The 20557-nt window shown below is 44.1% G+C and overlaps 1 protein-coding gene across 1 annotated transcript in view; it reads left to right on the forward strand.

Moving 5' to 3' along the window:
* Nucleotides 1-4872: 4872 nt before the first annotated feature.
* LPAR3 (lysophosphatidic acid receptor 3) overlaps nt 4873-20557 on the forward strand; it is an 81637-nt gene continuing 65952 nt past the window's right edge. The window contains exon 1 of the mRNA XM_014345861.2: nt 4873-5077. The gene's annotated coding sequence lies outside the window, so the exon portion shown is untranslated. The remainder of the gene's footprint in view (nt 5078-20557) is intronic.

The following is a 20557-nucleotide window of genomic DNA, read 5'->3' on the forward strand; positions in this document are numbered from 1 at the left end:
GACTACAGGCGTCCACCACCATGCCTGGCTAATTTTTTTTTTTTTTTTTTTTTTTAGTAGAGATGAGGTTTCATCGTGTTAGCCAGGATGGTCTTGATCTCCTGACCTCGTGATCTGCCCGCCTCAGCCTCCCAAAGTCCTGGGAGTACAGGCGTGAGCCACTGCTTCCAGCCAGGGGCAGCTTATATATTTTTTATTTTTTATTTTTTGAGACAGAGTCTTGCTCTGTCGCCCAGGCTGGAGTGCAGTGGCATGATCTCGGCTCACTGCAAGCTCCGACTTGCGGGTTCATGCCATTCTCCTGCCTCAGCCTCCTGAGTAGCTGGGGCTACAGGCGCCTGCCACCATGCCCAGCTAATTTTTTGTGTTTTTAGTAGAGATGAGGTTTCATCGTGTTAGCCAGGATCGTCTTGATCTCCTGACCTCGTGATCCACCCACCCCTGCCTCCCAAAATGCTGGGATTACAGGCATGACCCACCGCGCCCGGCCAATATATTTTTAAATAATAGTGCAATCTACCACTTTATTCCTGGGTTCCTAAACTTGAGCGGAGACCTAAGTGTCCCTAATAACTTAGCCTGAGGAGTGGTGACAGGTCAGAAACACCATGCCCATGGCTTTCAGTGCTATCTCTTCTTCAATTCAAATTCTCCTCCCCAGGTCAGGAAACCCTATCTAACTTACAGGGAGGGTGGTCTGGTTCTTCATCTGTTCTCTTCTAATTGACTGTTTATGGACAAAACATTCATGTTTCACTTCTTTCTGCACTTAGCCCTTTGAAGCTCCAGAGAACCCATCTTTTGCAAAATCACAAACCTTGGTGTTTAAGATTAGTTTTTCTGCTATGAATTTAAAAAAATCTATTTACAAGCTGGGAATTGATTTCTTTTATTCTTTCTCTTTTCTTACCTTTTTTTTTTTTTTTTTTTTTTTTTGAGATAGGATCTTGCTCTGTCACCCAGGCTGGAGTGCAGTGGTACAATCATGGCTCACTGAAGCCTCTACCTCCTGAGCTCAAGCAATCCTCCCACCTCAGCCTCCTGAGTAGCTGGGACCACAGGTGCACATCACCATGCCTGGCTAACTTTTGTATTTTTTTTGTAGAGACAGGGTTTTGCCTTCTTGCCCAGGCTGGTCTTGAACTCCTGGGCTCAAGTGATCTGCCCACCTTGGCCTCCCAAAATGCTGAGGTTACAGGCATGCCAGGTCCGCTTTCTGTTTTTCCTTTTAAAAATTTGTTGGTTTTTTTTGTGGTTGTTTTGTTGTTTTTGTGTCCACCCTTGATAAATGCTCTCATAAAAAATAGATTCTCTTGCCTCAGTGAGCTGAGGAGTCATGAGGGCAACAAGGAATGGTATTAAAAGAAAACCTCAATTATTGTCTCCAGATAGAATTTCCTCAAAACTGGAAGGTAGGTAAAGTAGTTGTGAAAGTAAAGCCTGCTTGGATGGGAGCTTTAGGGTGTTTTGTCCTGAGTGACTGCTCTAAAGCATGCTTACTGTAGTAGTGGTGGATTATCACTTTCTGTCCCATAATCTCCAATGCTCTTTAGAAAGGATTTGTAAAAGATTTACAATGCTAGCTTCCTATTTTCTGTCTGAAACTTCCCCTTGAGAATTACAATATTTGCCTACAGAATCACACTAGCCAAGCTCACACGTATGCTAAAGTAATACTCAAGTGAATGTACATGAAATTATAATGAACCAGAAACCGAGTAAAACAGGGAGCTTACCTTAGATTCTGTTTTTTCAACATGTTGATTTTTATTTTTGATTTTTTTATTTATGGACTATTTCCATGACTTTCAATTGAAGTCACTCATATACTACTGAGAGATACTCCACAGGGCCACCTACCGTTCTTGTACTCTCTTTGCCAGTAGTTTCTATGGAGTTAACTGTTTGCTCAGTCTTTTCTCAGAACTGTTATTTCAGGTACCACTTTCATCTCTCACATTACAGCTCCCATTCCACTTTCTCACACTATCCACCTGCTGTAGGCATCCTCATTGCTAATTAGTATAGATGAGCAAAATTCAGCAGAGATTCAGTTCAGATACTTCCCAAAGTTAAGAACAACACATCTGTGAATTCCTGCCCATATGATTGAAGCCCCAAAGTGAGTTGGGGACAGAGGAACATGGCCTCTTTCCATAAATCCAGAGAGGAAGAAGCCTTGCCTGAGTCCCACATTGCTTCTCACTGTGGCAGGAGCCAGGCAGTTTTGTGTTTTTTAAATTTACTTTGTTTTTTGAGACAGAGTCTCACTGTCACCCAGGCTGGAGAGCAGTGGTGTGATCTCGGCTCACTGCAACCTCTGTCTTCCGGGTTCAAGCGATTCTCTGGCCTCAGCCTTCTAAGTAGTTGGGATTACAGGTGCATGCCACCATGCCTGGCTAATTTTTTGTATTTTTTGTAGAGATGGGGTTTTACCATGTTGGCCAGGCTAGTCTTGAACTCCTGGCCTTAAAGTGGTCCACCAACCTTGGCCTCCCAAATATCTGGGATTACAGGCATGAGCCACCACATCCACCCCCAATTGTTCTTTCAGCCATCACGATTTCATTCTATCAAGCACTGTGGAATGCCCCTTTTACCTCCTTATAGAAACAACGTTATAACTCTTTGTGTTTCCAGGAACACAAAACACAACACTTGTATACATGAAGCTGACTAGCAAATGTTTGTTGAAAGTTTTGAATGACTTTCCAGCCAGTGATCTCTAAGACAAAATACACCCTCAGCCTTCATCCTTGCCATTTTGATGTTAATTTTAATTTGGCTTTGCTAATAAAAACATTTCGGTAGAGAAGTGAGACACCACAGGCCAAACAAGGATTTGTAGGAGGTTCTGGTGGATAATCCCTGGGCTACCTTCTAAAAATTAGGAATTGGGGGCCACATCTTTCTTTTTAGTTGTCGTTTGCCTCGTCTTTTCTTTTCCTGCTTCTCCCCATAGGTGTTTGTTTGTTTGTTTGTTTATCACTGCTTTTCCTCTCTGAATCTGTTTCTCTGTAACACCTTCTGGCCTTCCCCTCACATCTGACCCATCTAGCTGTTAAAAACCATCTATCTGGAAAGTCTCTTTCCTTTTGCAACACAGCTCCCCATGCCCTCTTCACTTTCCTCCTTTTTAAGGATTCAGATTCAACTCTGTGGGATCCCTGTTCTGCTTTGCAATTACCTCGAGTTCAGGAAGTTCCCAAGGTACAACATAATGTGTTTCCCAAGTGCCTTTGTTAGTAAGTTGTTTGGATTCAGAACAGATTTTCCCAGCAAAAGAAGGCTGTTAGTGGTGTTTACAGTCTAGCCTGCAACATCTTACTCAACATACTACACCTTTGTTGCGTCAAGTATTCAGTAAATGCTGGTGGTTGAGTATTTCTGTGTTTACCAGGTTGCCCTTCAGCACCGTGATGTTTGAGCTGAGCTGTTCACTCCCTTGACAGAGCTCTTTCCGCCCCCCCGCCCCGACGGAGTCTTGCTCTGTCGCCCAGGCTGGAGTGCAGTGGCGCGATCTCGGCTCACTGCAACCTCCGCCTCCCAGGTTCAAGCGATTCTCCTGCCTCAGCCTCCAGAGTAGCTGGGATTACAGGTGCGTGCCACCATGCCCGGCTTTTTGTATTTTTAGTAGAGACGGGTTTTCACCATGTTTGCCACCGAGCTTTTTATCATATGCAAAGCTTCTGCTTGTAAAAGTAAACACATGATCTTTCCTTAGCCCTAGCTTTGCAAGTTGTACTTCTCTCTACACAGTTCAACTGCAAGACACCGCAATAATTTTCTGAACACTCAGATGAAACAATAATTTTCACATGCTGATGAAAACTTAGCTGTAGCCCCGAGGAGGTTTGAGGCACATTAGGCTATTATGGTCTATAGGATAAGACCCACGGAGTAAGGGACGTAACCTTATTAAAACATCCTCTGCAGAGAAAACAGAATCTCTTTGATGGTAGGGGACAGATTATCTAACAGGTTGTTTGCAAGGATGAGGTTTCTAGCTGGCACACAGAAGGGCGCAGTATTAATGGTGAATGCAAGATGAATGAATGAACGGATGGATGGATGGCAAAGGGTCACAGGAAGACATCTGGGCACACAACTCTCATTGCTTCCTAAGGGCCTGAAGTCTGAGTGGGAAGGACTTCACCTCACAGTATTTCCTTTTTGTAAGGTCACCAGGAAAGCACAACTTTGAACATTTCTGTGACTTCGTTATTGCTTTGCAGAATTCAGAGAGAACAATGCCTTCATGACATTTGTTTTACTTTGCATCTTTCTTCTTTACTAAAGGTGGGTCAGTGGAGGTTTTATATTTCAGCTTTGAAAAACAAAGTATCCAGGACTATTTGCCCCAGGAGGCCAAGAAACCTCTTACAAGAACCTTAAATATTGTTGGTTGCCTCTGGGGGCTGTCCGCATCCTCGGGTAGCTTTGGGGTTGAGGTTTCCAGCGTTAGGTCGGGCTTGGAGTAGAGCCTGCCTCCCACGGGGGTGGTGGGTGTGGGCTGCACTTCCCGCAGCCACTTCAAACAAATCTCTGAGGACAGAGGGGCAGAGGGACTGCGTTCTAATACGGAGCTCCGAGGTATGGCTCCGTGAGGCTTGTGGGTACTAGCGGTCCTTTAGTGGGCGCTTTTCCCTCTCGGGGCCGGCCGACCACCCACCTGGGGACGATCCCAGGCAGGAACGCGTCTGCAAGAGCGCTGCCCTCCCGCGGCTCGCACGGGCCCCTTTGAGCGCAGCTCGCGGCCTTGCAGGTTGGGGACGCTCTCCAGTGGGAACTTCGAACGCACCCGGCTGGGCGGGGCGGGGCGGGGCGGGGCAGGGAGGGGCCGCTGTCCCTAGGTCCCTCCCTCGCACCGCCAAACTTTCCTTTGGCTCTGGACGCGTCGCAGGGGTCGCTGGAGAGGAGGCGCTCCGCCCGCCCGCCGCGTCCTCCGCTGCTTCTCCGCGCCCGGCTGGAGCCCGGAGCCCGAAGCCCGGTCGCCCCGTCGCGCTCGACCCCGAGGGCATGCGGCAGCCGCAGGGGCCCCCGCTCCCGGGCTCGGCGGCGCGGGTGAACGTGAGCGGTGAGTGAGGGTCCGGGCGCAGGGAGGGTACCCCGAGCCGCAGTCACCAGGGCGTGCGTCGTGGGGAGGCCGGGGCGCAGCGGCGCCTGCAGGGCTCTAGCCTGCGGCTTTTCGGGGTTGCCTGGCGTGCAAGCCTGGGCTCCAGACCCACTCCAAACCCCGGGACAAGACTCTCCCGGCGGGTGTATGGCACAACTTGCTCTTTTCCCACCTTTTTCCCCGCTAGGAGCAAAAAGCAATCTAGATGCAAAATCGGCGTTGCGTCCGCTGCTGAGGGCTGGCGGGCTGGGCGCAGAGGCCAGGAGAGCGCCGCACGGGTTGCGTCTGCCTTTGCACACGTGGTTCTTTCCAAACTCAGTCTCATTGCCATCGATGGTGATTAGGAAACTGGGGTTCTCTCGTGAAGCCTAGGGATATAACATTTTTCAGCCTCCAGTTACATCTGGTACTGTGCTGTGTCCGCTGGGGAACAGCTTGAACCATGTGCAGGCTTCTAGAGATTCGGGAACTAGTAACTAGCAACACTGTCGGGGTTGTTTGTTCAGGGTATGCCCCCTCACCACCACGAGACAAAAGTGCTTTTGTTCTGTAGCAGAGTTACTTTATTGCTTTCCCTCAACAAGTTGCAGCTACACAAAATTGCTTAGAAATTCCGCACGCATGTAATTTGAGGAGTGACTGTGAATATTGGAAACAATTTAGTCTTATTAAGGTAATCATTAAAATGGCCCTGAAAAGCATTTGTAGGTTAGTTTTTATTTATTTATTTATTTATTTTTGAGACACAGTCTCGCACTATCATCCGGGCTGGAGTGCAGTGGCGCGATCTCGGCTCACTGCAACCTCCGCCTCCCAGGTTCCAGCGATTCTCCTGCCTCAGCCTCCCTAGTAGCTGGGATTGCAGGCGCCCGCCACCACGCTAGGCTAATTTTTTGTATTTTTAGTAGAGACAGGGTTCCACTGTGTTGGCCAGGCTGATCTCGAACGCTTGACCTCGTGATCCACCCTCCTTGGCATCCCAAAGTGCTGGGATTACAGGCGTGAGCCACCGCGCCCGGCCAGGTCAGTTTTTTAAACTGAGTAATTTCCACGAAATGTTTCCCCCGTAATTTGTTATTGTCATTACAACCCTTTTCTTCCTCCTTTTCCTCCGAAAGTAGCATTACCTGGTCTTGAGATGCCGTTTAGAAATAAAGGGCTTTCTCACGGCTCCAACTTAGTCTGTATCAGAGAATAAAGTAAATGTCAATTACAGACAATCAATCTCCTCTCTACAAATTCCGTGTACCGCACAACGTTTCATTAATGCATGGACTTTTGTATTGCTGAGAAGAGTTGCTGGATTTTCCATTGATCCATCAACTGTTGCTAACCCTGCTTTCCATGGGCAGTGGATCTGATATTTAGTGGCCTGAGTCCAGTAAACAGAGTTTTCCTCTTTTTGGGACAGAAGCGATACGGTTAGAAACACACACCTTGGCTCTGTTAACCCCAGGCTTGTCTAAACAAACTGGACTGTTCTAAAAAGATGAGCGAGCAAACCCTGCCAGTCAGAGTTGTGTACTTGAGATAAGCTTCCAGAGTTGTCTCTTGTGCCTTGAGACAGCAAGGACCTAGTTATCCTGTGGAGATCTGGACGTCTAACCATTTGGACAACACTTACATTGATTGTAACTATCATATAACTAGGAAAATAGGTCATTTTGGCAAAAATTTTTTCTTTGTCTTTAGAATTCGAAACTTTGAGCTTTTGATTTAATTACATATGACACTCCTCTTGTCTAAACCTTTCAAATGCATTTATCAACTACCACTCCTTTTTTTTTTTTTATCAGATCAGACCTATTTTAGATATCTTGCTGTTCTGCAAGATATTTGTTAGAACAGGCCTGCATATGTTTTCTATGAATGGAGACTGAATTTAAAACATTAAAGTATGAGATTGTTTTTCATGTGTGTTCACCGGAATCTGTTTAAGAAACTACAGCATGTTAACTCTCCATCTCATTTTTCAGAAACACACGTGCACAGTGGAAGAAATGCACACACAGCATTGTAGCCAGGCAGCACCCAGACACACACTCTCAACATCACTTGTACACACGTGCCTAAGGCTGGCTGCTTCTCCCCCAAGTTTCTCAGCCTGCTGCTGAGGAGCAGCAGTGCGTGATAACTTAAGACCAGCCTCTTATTTCTTTGGGCTGGGGCAAGGGGAATCACTATAACTCAAATGGGAATTACTGTAACTCAGATTACCCATTAGCCATTCTCCTTGGAATATACATTAGTTCAAATGCTTTCTGGCCTGTGATTATACCCAACAGAGTGGTTAAGTCTGTTTGCAGGATTCTAGATGGCAGAGACCAGGCCCAAGGCATGATTAATGCAGTATAAATGGAAGACCAAGGCTTTGCAGTCAGACCAGCTTTTGTTCCAGTTCAAGCTTTGTGACCTTGGGCACATAGCTTCACCTCTCTAAGTCTTAATTTCCTCATCTGTAAAAATGAAGATTATATCCATCTCCCAAGATTAAAAGAGAAAGCACTGAGCATGGTCTGTCTCATACAGGAAGTACTCCTTAAATGCTGGTTGCCCTCTTTTCCTCCTAGATAAAAATTTAAGTATTGGCACTTGTGTAAACATGGGTGCAAATGTATATTCTGGTAAAAGTGCAAAGATTTCTAATCCTTAGATGACTTAGAGATGTTATACACACTTTTCTTACTTGCTTTCTCTTTTCCTGGCCATGGGCCTTTTGTTCCTCCCTTTGTCATTCCTCCTGCAGGTACTGAGCCTCCCCCTTTCCAGCCTTGATGATCCTTTGTTCCTCATTCTGGATTCTGTATTTGTGGAGGAGTCACCCGGAACTCAGTCCTACTGTGGATGGCAGAGGTGGTGGTGGGGCTGGGGAGCTATCTGCATAAGTGCGGAGACTTTGTGCTTTTACAAACAGTGGACTAGAGGTACTTGGAGCACAGGGTTCTGTCTTTGAATCCTAGTCCCACTTTTGTGAGTTCTTGTGACCCTGAATAGATTGTCATGTTTAAGTTTTTTGCATTTATATAGTGGGGATAATAATTACTTTTCTACCTGTCTGCATGGATTGTTGATGGGTTCCATTAACTTATGTATGTGAAAGAGCTTTGTACCCTCTGAAGAGCGTATAAACATTGGAATTAAAGAGGCAGGACATCCAGATGTGGGCCACCCCAGGCAGGCCCACTCAGCTCTGGCTATTGGGGGTTGGCAGTATCTCCACAAGCATGTTTTGAGTGCTAAGAGGGCACTGCTGCAGTTCTTCCATATTCCTCTCTCCCGTCCTCTGACATCATACTGGACTTCGAGGAGGAAATAGCATCAAAGGTTGAGAAACTGCTCTGTGGGGAATATGAGAGGAAGTTAAATTTCAGGACTGAGGTTACCCAACACTACATGATTGAAGGCATAGGGCAAAGTTCCAAAGAAGCTTTAATTTCGTGTTGGAATTACCTGTACTGTCTGTGCATCTCAGTTCTTAGTGGACAAACACAAACAGCTGGCCACCCATCCCACAGGTCAGGAGGAGGGTGCTGATGGCAATGTTGGACAATGTATTGGGTCCACCTATACCATCCTCACTCCCCTGTGCCTTCTTGCTGACTTGGGTCTCTAGTTTACTCTGCAAAGTTCTAAACTGACTGAAGGCATTGCCCCCCACCCCCAAATTAAGCTAATTACTTAATTCAGTCTGAAAGATATTTGTTGCTCTCTACCTGTCCTGGCAAGCCAACTGGGGGGCGGGGGAGGGGATTTAGTACCATTGAGAGGAAGGTTCTGACATCCTGGGTTATACCCACCCCTCTCTTCATCACCCCCAGTCTTATGTCCTCCTCTTTATTCCTCTTCCTTGGCTGGCCTCTTGTCCTATCTATCTACAACCTTGAACTCCTCCCTTGCCCATGACCCCTGATACTGCCCTACTCCCATGATTCTGTCACCCCTCCTCAGATGTGAATCATTTGTACACCTCAGGCTGGGCCAGACTGGGTGTCACTGTGGAAAGCAACCTGCCCAGCACAGCCTGCTCCATCCCTTCCTGAGGATGTTCATCAACCCCTCTAATTACTCATCAGCTAGTCCTGTGTCTACATTGTTCCCTGGGACATTAAGCTGGAGCTTCTACTAGCCCTGGCCTTGACTCACCCATGTGCAGATTGACCAGTTATCAAGGGATGGCTTGGCAGGTGGCGGGGCTGGGTTAGAGGGCACATTAGCCCCTCCATAAGTGCACTAGTTGGTCCAAAGGCCTTCCAAGCAAACATGCGGTCTAAATAAAAGCAGTGTATTTGCTTTATAAATGCAGCTTTAAGGCAAGCCCCTGGTCTCCCCTTTTAAGCCAAGCTATCCCGAAGCACATCCTCTGTAGAAATTCTGGAGCTGCCCCCAGACAGACTCAGACCATGTAATTCAAAGATAGGCAGCGGAGTCTATCAGCAGCATTCACTCCCTAAGGAGGTAGAAAGCCAGAGTTAAGACTCAAAGCCATTGGCAGTGACTAGTTATAGAAAACCAAAGCAAGGGATCAAGTATAGAATTTATTGGGAGCACATCAGTGAATCATTCACCTCCTGCCCTGTTTGATTTTTAGTAAGTCAGTTCTTCGAATGGGGGTAAGGAAGGCCTTTCTCTGGACAAAAACTATCACATGGGTCTGGTGAAGAGAAAATAAGTAGTATAATCTTTTTCTATGTCTCCATGGCATTAGGTTTGAAATCTCAATTTCTCCCTCTCTCTCCCTCCCTCCTTCTCTCTGTCTCTGCCTCTCTGTGTGTGTGTATGTATATATATATATATATATATATATATATATATATATATATATAAAATATACATCATCAGTCTTTATTCTGAGAGGAAGTCATAGACATTATTCTCCATCACTCTTGAAAACACTCCAGCATAAAAAAAAAAGCAAGCACTCTGTCCTCCTATATAACCAGCGTACACCCATCAAATCAGGAAATGGACATTGATACAAAACACTATCATCCAATCCACAGGGCCCATTCCTGTTTCGTCAGTTATCCCCCAAATGTCTCTTCTACCTGTCTGATCTAGGATTCATGTTACATTTAGTTACCATGTCTCTTCTGGAACGGTTCCTCAGACTTTCCCTGTTCCTAAAGTGTTTGCAGTTGTATAGGTCCTACATGCTGTAGGATGACTCCCAACCTGGGTGTATTGGGTATTTCTTCACAGCCTGACTGAGGTCATGCATTCTTGGCAGGAATCCTTCAGAAATGAAACTCAGCTCTTCTTAGCTTCTTACAACAGAAGGCACATGGTGCCAACCCATCCCACTGCTGGGATATTGACCTCAATCACCTGGTTATGTTGGTGTTTGCCAGATTTCTTCACCTTAAATTCGCCATTTTTCCTTCGTTTCCCTTTGTTTCCCCAAAGGTGTTTGAAAACACCTTTGTACTAGTCTTTGTGGGGAAGTATTCTAGGGTTATGCAAATAGCCTGTTCCTCATTAAACCTGTACCTATAGAAACTACCATTTATTGATGACGTCTGCCTGAATCAGCCACCTCTATGAATGTTGCCAAATGGTGATTCTTTTTTTTTTTTTTTTTAAGACAAGGTCTCACTCTGTTGCCCATGCTGGAGTGCAGTGGCATGATCTTGGCTCACTGCAGCCTCAACCTCCTGGGCTGAAGTGATCCTCCTGCCTCAGCCCCCCAAGTTGCTGGAACTACAAGTGCACACTACCACACCTGGCTTATTTTTTTTTTTTTGTATTTTTTGTAGAGATGGAGTTGGTTTCACCATGGTGCCCAAGCTGGTCTCGAAATCCTGAGCTCAAGTGATCCACCTGCCTTGGCCTCCCAAAGTGCTGGGATTACAGGCATGAGCCCCTGCACCCAGCCTCAAGTGATGATTCTTTATCACCGTCACTCTTTCTACATTTGTTAGTTGGCATTCTACTATAAGGAAGAACTTTATTTTTCTGTTATGTTTTTACTAAGAACTGTTCATGGATTCCTTATGTATTCAATAAGTTGAAGTCTCATGATTGTTTTTTATTTTAATGCTCAAATTGTGCTCAATTTGGCCAATGGGGACCCCTTGGAGCTGCCTCCTGTGTCCTTTTAACACATCCCTATTATTCATTGAGCATTTCTTTATTTTCTGGCTCCACCAGATGATCTGGACTCATCTTCTACTTTCCTTGACCTAGTTAGGCCTCCCTTTTAGTAGAGAATGGTACTTTTGTCTTATTTATATTTTATATATTTAAGGCATACAACATGATATTTTCCTGTATTTATCTTGATAAACATAGATGTAATGAAGTAATTACTACAGTCAAGCAAATTGACATGCCCATCATAGTTACCTTTCTTGTGTTTGTGATAAGAGTACCTAAAATCTACTCTCTTGGCAAATTAGCAGAATACAATATTTATTAATTTTAATTTTTTTAGAGACAGGGTCTTGCTCTGTACTACAGGCTGGAGTGCAGTGGCGTGATCATAGTTCACTGCAGCCTCTAACTCCTAGGTTTGAGCAGTCCTCCTACCTCAGCCTCCCAAGTAGCTAGGACTCCAGGTGCTCACCACCATTCCCGGCTAATTAAAAAAATATTTTTTAGAGGAGGGGTCTTGCTGTGTTGCCCAGGCTGGCCTCCAACTCCAGCCTTGAATCATCCTCCTGCCTTGGCATCCCAGGTGCTGGGATTACAGGTGTGAGCTACCACGCTCAGCCTCAATACAGTATTAGTAACTGTAGTCCTTGTGTTGTACATTAGTGGAAACAGGGAAAAACAGAAGATGTAGATTAAAAGGTACGAAGTTGCAGTTATGTAGGATGAATAAGTCTTGAGATCTAATATACAATATGAGAATTGTATTTAGACACCAATACATAGGAGGTTGATGTGCCCATTGTTACTGGGGTATTATTGCTTCTAGATCTCTCAGAGGACAGAGCTAGGAAATATATGTGTATATGTGTACACACATTTATAAATTTTTCTATATTGGGCTGTGTATTATAAAATCATGATTCATACTTATACCTACAATTTCAATCTAACACCCAAAGAGCTTTCTGTTCTTCCCCCTTTATATGTTTGTACATATCTTCTCTGGCAGTTAGAAAACCTGACTCTCATTATCTTCAATATTTTTGCTTATTTGCATAAAGTAACCAGTCTTACAAATGTGAAGGTCATCCTGCCTCCTCTGTGTCCACCACCTTTGCCACTGCCTCTTGTCCTCGGCTGCCAGGCCTGCTAGCCTGTGTCTCTATGTAGCTTAATCATCAGTCTCCAGTCCCTCTAGCTCACAGCTCTTCCCAGCCATAGCTCATGCCTCTATGTACCTCCCCAAACTCCCCAGCCTCACGTTGCATTCCCAGCTACATGCTGATTGCTGTGTTCTGGGGAAGGAAGAAAAGAGAAGGGAAAGGAAGAAAGAAGATAGGAATGGAAGGAAAGCAAAGAGGAATAGTGTATATATTTTAAAGTCTCATTAGACATTGCCAAATTGCCTTCCCCCAAAGTTCTATCAGTTTACATTCTCACCAACATGTTATGAGGGTACTATTTTCCCCACATTCTTGCCAACACTTGTTGGCAAGTAATAGCCGCTTGTTTAAATGTTATCAATCTGATAGCACTCCAGTTTTAGCTCTATTACAGCTCTGCCACACTTAACCCTGTATTATATGTCTCATCTCACCCTCTAGGTCAGGATTTCTCAACCTTAGCACCACTGACATTTTGGACTGGATACTTCTCTGTTGTGGAGAGCTGGCCTGTGCATTGTAGCGTGTGCAGCAGCATTCCTGGCCTCTGCCCAGTAGATGCCAATAGTACCCCCCTCCCCCAAGTCATGACTGATGCAGATGTCTCCAGATATTGCTAGGAATCCCTGGGAGGAGGAGAGGATTGGCCCTGGCTGCTCTAGATAATGAGTTTCCTGGGGGAATTTTGCATCTTTACACATGTCTTCATGCACTTCTGTCTTTGACTTACATATGCTGAACAGTGAGAGAACGTTAGCTGGACAGGGATGAGAGGAATAAAAGGTTAGGTGGAATCCACTACAACAGGACCAGTGGAACTTGTTCACTGCAAGTATGCAACTTTCCACAAATGCAAATTCCAGGAACATCCAACAGAGGGAAGTGAAGAGGAATGTCAGCAAGGTTAACTTTCCATGGATTGCTACCAGGTTATTACTTGTCTTTCTGAGTTCATTTTTGCCCCAGTTTCGTACAGACAGACAATGAGGTCTGTGGCCTATTTCAGCTGATATACTCTGTTTTGTTGATGGGGAAAGTAAAATGCTTTAGGAGAAGGTGTTAACGTCATTTAACATTGTAGAGGTAAACTGAGTTTCTTCTGAGCTTTCTCTGAAACAGGCAAACTGACTAATGGTTGCTAATTTCTATGATGCATTTAGAGTTTTACTGTGATATTTTCATTTGATTATATGGATTTTCCTCCATAAACTCTTACCAAAAATTCTAAGGAGAGATGTGCTTCAAGATTTTTATTGACATTTACCACAATCATTATGTTAGACATGCAAAATGCTTGTTCCCCGGTGCCACAAAGAAATAGCGCTTGAACATAAATTTAATTCTCTCAGCAAGGCAATTTTTACTTTCTGCGGAAAGGGTATACTCACCAGCAGTCTTGCCACGAGAGTACACCGAACAAAGGAAAAGCAGACATATTTATCCCTTACACATTTGGGTTGTCCTCACTGCTGTGTCCTGCATCCATTGGCTGGAGCCGAACCTCACAGTCTAAACTGATACCCGATTTGCTAAGAGCCTAAAACTTTTTTAGATAGGTAAAGGCAAGGGAGAACAAAGGAAAAGTGGAAGTTGCTTATGAAAAATTTAAAGAAGTAATAACATTTCCAAATAAGAAAGGGGCATAGGCTGTGAGCTGGAACATGCCTGTGAGCATGTCCAACAGCTACATAGGATAGGGCTTAACAAAGAGTTATTAGCACAAAGCAAGGAGGCTTGAAGAAAAATTTTAAAAGAAACTATTATTTCTAACATTTATGATTTATTATTTAACAAGAAGGGAAACTTTGAAGAGGAAACTTTTTACTTTCTGCAATTATATTTCTTCTAGATTCAGTAAATGTTTGCAAAAGGCATTAATGTCATTATGGAGAACAAATCTATGTCTTTCATTTCTCTGGGGGTCAGGTGGCAGAGACTGCTTCCAAAAAGAGGCTCCAGTGGTCAGTATTGTTTAAAAAAAAAAAAAAAAAAAGCCCTGGGCCAGAAGGATGAGGGCTGGTCAGGGTGAATCAGTCCCCAATTTCTACATTTCTTCTCTGTAAACTGGAGAATGCTGCACTGCCCATCTCACTGTGGGATCAAATGGGGAAAGAGATGTAAACTTTGAAATTTGTTCACTAGTATATCAGTGAATGTGTTTTGGTGGATTACTCCAAGATCCCGAAGGAGTGGTTTAGAGGAAGTGTGGTAACATAGTAAGAATGTTAAACATTAGATTTTCAACCCAGCTGGCTAAACCCCTCTTTCCTGATTGTACACATTCATCTGGGACTCTGGGACTAAAAGGTAATGAAAAACACCAGCTAGTGACTCTGACTAGAGTGGTAGAGGAGAGAAGGCTTTGGCTTTAGGGTGTTATTGTGGTGACCCACCCAGTGTGAGGGAAAGGATCCTTCCTTTGGTCTCCTCTTCCCAATATTCTCTGTTGGGGTCCCTTTTCCCCAGCCTTTTGGGAACAAGCTCACCCTGGAGCTCAGTGGACTTTCTCTGACTCCTCTAGACCTTGGAGTGGACTGGGGCTTTACATTTGCTACGTCATTCACTTTGTCCCACTAACCTGACAAGTTAGATCTTATCTCCCTTTTACAAAAAAGGAAATCAAGGCTCCATTTCTCAGATCCCACTGATAATAACAATAATTAAATTAGAACTGTTTGTTAGGGGCTAGTCTAAGCACCTTTAAATCGCCTAACAGCCTTAGGAGGAAGTTACCTTTATTATCCCCGTTTTGTAGATGAGGAAATTAAGATAGAGAAGATAACTAACTTGTTGGTAAGCAAGGCTTTAAACTCAGTCTGGCTATCTCCAGGGCCATGCCCTTTTGCATGTGAATATCTATTTTTTTCTAGCACCATTTTTTTTTATTATTATACTTTAAGTTCTAGGGTACATGTGCACAACGTGCAGGTTTGTTACATATGTATAGCACCATTTGTTGAAGAGACTATCTTTTCTCCATTGTGAATTCTTGGCACCCTTGTCAAAGATCCGTTGATTATGTATGTGTGGGTTTATTTTTGGGCTCTCTAGTCTTTTCCATTGGTCTATATGTTGGACTTTATGCCAGTACCATACTACCATACATAGCTTTGTAGTATGTTTTAAAATCAGGAAATGTGAGGCCTCCAGCTTTGTTCTTCTTTCTTATGATTGTTTAGCTATTCAGGGTCCTTTGTAGTTCCAGATGAATTTTAGGATTTTTTAATATTTCTGTAAAAAATGCCATTCAGATTTTTATAGGGATTGCATTGAATCTATAGATTGCTTTGGGTAGTATGGACATTTTCACAGTATTAAGTCTTCTGATTCATGAACATGAAATGTATTTACCTCTATTTGTGTCTTTAAAAATTTCCTTATCAGTGTTTTATAGTTTTCAGTGTATAAGTCTTTTGCCTTTCTGATTAAGTTTATTTCTCAGGGTTTTATTCTTTTTAATGCTATTGTGAATTTAATTGTTTTCATAATTTCCTTTTTTGGATTGTTTGTTATTAGTGCATAGAAATAAATGCAACCGATTTTTGTATGTGCATTTTGTATCCTGCAACTTTACTGAATTAGTTTATTAGTTCTAATGGGTGTTTTGGTGGCATCTTTGGTGATTTCTTCATATAAGATCATGTTGTTGATGAACGGAGATAATTTTACTTCTTTGTTTCCAATCTGTATGGCTTTTATTTATTTTTCTTGCCTAATTGCTGTGGCTGGGACTTCCAATACTATGTCGAATAGCAGTGATAAGAGTGGGCATCCTTGCTTTGTTCCTCATCTTGGAGCAAAAGCTTTCAGTTTTTCACCATTGAGTATGATGTTAGCTGTGGGGGCCATGCTCTTTAAATACTCGGCTCACCTGCTTATCTGCTAATGTTTGGACCTAAATCCTGTGTTCTTCTGCTGTACTGCATTGCCTCTCTTCTCCTCTCCCTCCTCTTCCCCCTTTCCAATCCTGCCTCCCTGCTTTGTTTCAAGCTACAGCAGAGTGAATGTGGTACTGTCTTAAGCTTAGTCACTGCAGCACTGAGCCCATACTCAGGCAGGGGGACATTCTTTCTTGGACTGTAGTTATTTTAGTGTAGTTACAGGATGATTTTGTCACCATTCCTTGTTAAATTGAGGTGTTAGAGCATGAACAGTTAATCTCCCAGAATGCCAGTTGTATGTTTCACCAAACTTTTTAGAAATTTTGAGTTATCGAACCTTCTTGGGAAGTGCTGTCTGCCATTTATTGAGTGCATCCTGTGTACTAAGCATTTCCTTAAGCACTATAGAAATAATTGCTTTAATTTAGTCCATCCAACAATCCTACACAGTTGTCATGATTATGCCAGTTTTAGAGAAGGAAAAGGTTCTGGCCAGATCAGCAGTGTGCCAGGTGAGAGCCACTGCTAAAAGTGATGCGCCTGCATCTGACCCAGGTCCAGCTGATTCTGAAGCTTCCCCTCCCCTTCCCTCCCCTCACCGTCCTGCCCCTACCGTGCCTCACAACCTGCCATGCTTTCCTTCAGCGTGCAGGTGACCCCAGAACTCCACAGGTCTGGCTGTCCCTTCTCTAACCTCTGTTTTAAATACTCACTCTAAAATGTCCTTTCTGTTCTTTGTTCTGACAAACATCCACTATTCAGTGGACAAGTAGAAACAAGAAAACCACCATAAAACTTCCCATTCAGAAGAATTGAAGACAAGTAACAGGGGCCTAAAAATGATGAAACCCTGCTGGGCAGGAATTATTAAGACCTCCCTGCCCTGGCAGTGGAGTCAGTTCCATGGTTGGTCCATGCTTCCCCTCTCTGGGTGGGGCCTCCCAGAAGCCTTGACTTTGTCTTTGTCCCCTGGGAAGTCCTTCCTTCTTCTGTACCCTCTGTGGCCACATTTGAAGGGTGTGGAAAGTGTGTACTCCTTGGGGGAGAATGAACGTGGGCCCTTCTGGGCCAAACTGTGGCTTCCCTGGCACTACAATTCCTTATAAACTTGATAGACTTCTAGTCAGTTCCACAGGTCAGTTACCACATCCAAATCCCACTCTGGGTCAAGCTCTTAAGCATGACTTATTTTCCAGCCTGCATGCTTGGCTCATCTCTCTGCCTCTCTTCAGTAGTGTGTACTCTGAGGTCCTCTGCAGCGTGGACTTGGATGGGAAGATGCACCCATACTCTGATCATTACTACAGACCTGCCTGGCATTGTCCCTTGCAACAGTTTACTGAGAGGTCTTTGAGACAGGCTGCAAGTGGTAATACTATTTTCTACTCTTTGGAGCTACACGGGCAATTGACTTTTCTGATTCTCCAAGGCCCTCCGTTTCTGGACACTGTCCATTCCTTTCCACCTTTGCTTACATACTTGCAAAAAGTCTTGCCTGAGCTCATCTCTTTCTTGTCTCGCTTGCTAAAAGCTGCAAGGAGCAGCCAAAACAAGCTCATGTTCTGGTTCTGTTCAAGCAATTCTCCTGCCTCAGCCTCCCGAGTAGCTGGCATTACAGGCATGTGCCACCACGCCCAGCTAATTTTGTATTTTTTAGTAGAGATGGGGTTTCTCCATGTTGGTCAGGCTGGTCTCGAACTCCCGACCTCAGGCAATCCTCCCACCTTGGCCTCCCAAAATGCTGGGATTACAGGCATGAGCCACCACGCCCAGCCCATTGTGATGTTTTGATACATGTACTATATAGTGATCAGATTGATCAGATCAGAGTAATTAAATTGCTATAAACATTTCTGAGTGTTTATTTTCAATTTCTATACTTATTTTCTTGTTGATAGAAACTAGTCCATGGACTACATGGATTTAGGCTGCCCAAAGGCTTTTCCCTGCTGGATGTTCAAAGTGGATCACAGGCCTGTTTATGTTCCAACTTACAAGTAGGGAAAGAAGCATGGAGGAGGGCACCTTCATCGTTTTGGGGCTGACCTGGCAGCAGCACACTTCATTTATGCTTACATTCTAGTGGTAAGAACTTAGTCACGCAGCCACCCTAGCTGCAAGGAGGTACAAGGAGTCTGGAAAACCGAGTGTACAGTTGGGCATCCTGGTGCCCAGCTATAAGCCCATTACTCTGTAAGAAAAGGAAAACGTGGGCTGGGCACGGTGGCTCACGCTTATAATCCCATCACTTTGGGAGGCCGAGGTGGGTGGATCACGAGGCCAGGAGATTAAGACCATCCTGGCTAACACGGTGAAACCCTGTCTCTACTAAAAATACAAAAAAGTAGCCGAGCGTGGTGGCGGGCACCTGTAGTCCCAGCTACTCGGGAGGCTGAGGCAGGAGAATGGCATGAACCCGGGAGGCAGAGCTTGCAGTGAGCCTAGATCGCGCCACTGTCCTCCAGCCTGGGCGACACAGCGAGATTCCATCTCAAAAAAAAAAAAAAAAAGAAAAAAGAAAAGAAAGAAAAGGAAAATGTGATTTAGCAGTCTGTCCTGCAGAACATAAAGCTAAATAATAATACAAAGAAATAATTACAAAAGAAGTCACAGGGCAATATGCAATTATGGGCAAATGAGTTAGAACAGCTGTGAGTTTAGTGTCATATCACCCATTGCATGACTTTTTAGAAATGGAGCCTGGGGTTCTGCAGCTTCTTTAATATAGCCTGAGGGTCGAGGCTAGAGGTTAACCATGCAAAGTTCAAGTGAGAAGAGACTAAGAAGCATTCTCAGTGGGAAAGTTCAGAAACCAGATTCCTAGGTTTGGAGCTGAGTTTGAATTCACAAAGCTATGTCCAGAGTAATTGGTCAGGAGCAGATTCAAAGGCAGGGAACACTATAGTAGTCAGGACTAGGCCTCAGGTAAAGTGGCTTCAGCAGTCTACCCTGAGCCCAAGAAAAACACCAGAGAGAGGGAGAGTGAAGGGTCCTAGCCAGAGTAGTTTGGACGGAGGCTTTCCAGTTCCAAACCATCCTGCCAACTTGCCAATGCTTCATTACAAACAACCCCGGGGTCCTGAAGTCACCATGATTTTATCCTCTGTGTTAAAATCCTGGTGTTTAAAGTTGAAACTTTTTTCCTTATGGTGGCCCCACTATCTTCCAACAGCTGAGCTGAGGTAGGTTGAAAATTCATTTGAGAGTGCATACATGCTGCCCTCATGGTGCCTTTCTTCTTGTTTTAGCTCCAAGGCACACTGGGTTCCTGACATGCAAGTGGTAGCTTAGCATGAAAGAGAGGGCGTGAGACGTGTCAGGGCTTGTGGTAATTATTTGGCGTCATCCACATAGAGGAAATAATTTAAGCAATAATATTTTTGGTAGAAGAGAATTTAAAGGGAAAAGAAGAGAGGGCTGAGAACCAAGTCTGGAAGTGTCTGCAATTCAAGAATGGTGGAAAAACAGGAGACAGGAATACTGAGGAGATTGGGAAAAAACAGGAGCATCAAGTCATTGAGGCAGCAGGAGGGGAGTTTGAAGAAGGGAATAACTATTGTCAACTTCCACAGTGAAACCAAAGAAAATAAGGACTGTAAACAGAAGATTTGGGAATTATTCAATCAAATTGAATACTTTAAAAAAAATTTATGTCAGATTCTGTTTGTGGTTCAAAAATCAGAGAGAGAAGGATACCAGCCCTGCTCCTAACAAATTTAGAAGTGAGGTTAAGTCAAATATTTAATAAAATATGTTGAATGTCATGTGAGGTCACAAGTATTTCTCAGCCTTTTTTTTTTTCAAGAATACCCTATACTTGCTTTCTTCGGCTGTATCATCCTAACATTGTTCAACACAATTGTCATCAGGTTTCCAAATCCCCTTATAACCAACTAACTGAAAGTAACCAACTAACTAACACATCGACCAGAGATTTGTTGTGCGTCTACTTACTACATGCCACTGTACTGGACATGAGGGGCACAATCATGAGTCAGAAACTGTTCTTTTCCTTAAGAAGCTCATGGTCTGGTGGTAAAGGCTGACACGTAGGCGAAGAATGCATATACAGTGCAATGTCAGGGGACTCCCCACCCCACCTCCTGACTGAGAGTCCGAATCTAGTAAATAAAAATCCATTTTAGGAGCATCAATGTAACATGTATAAAAATTCCAGTTGTACGGATTATAGAGGTTCAAAAGTTGAGGATTGCCTCTGATCTTCCCCAAGCATATTTGTATTCAGATTGGGAGGAGCAGGTGAAGGAACAGAGGTTAAGAATGCTACAGTGAGATGAGGCTGTGGA

This window comes from Pan paniscus, chromosome 1 (genome assembly GCF_029289425.2).
Source record: "Pan paniscus chromosome 1, NHGRI_mPanPan1-v2.0_pri, whole genome shotgun sequence".
Lineage (NCBI taxonomy): Eukaryota > Metazoa > Chordata > Mammalia > Primates > Hominidae > Pan > Pan paniscus.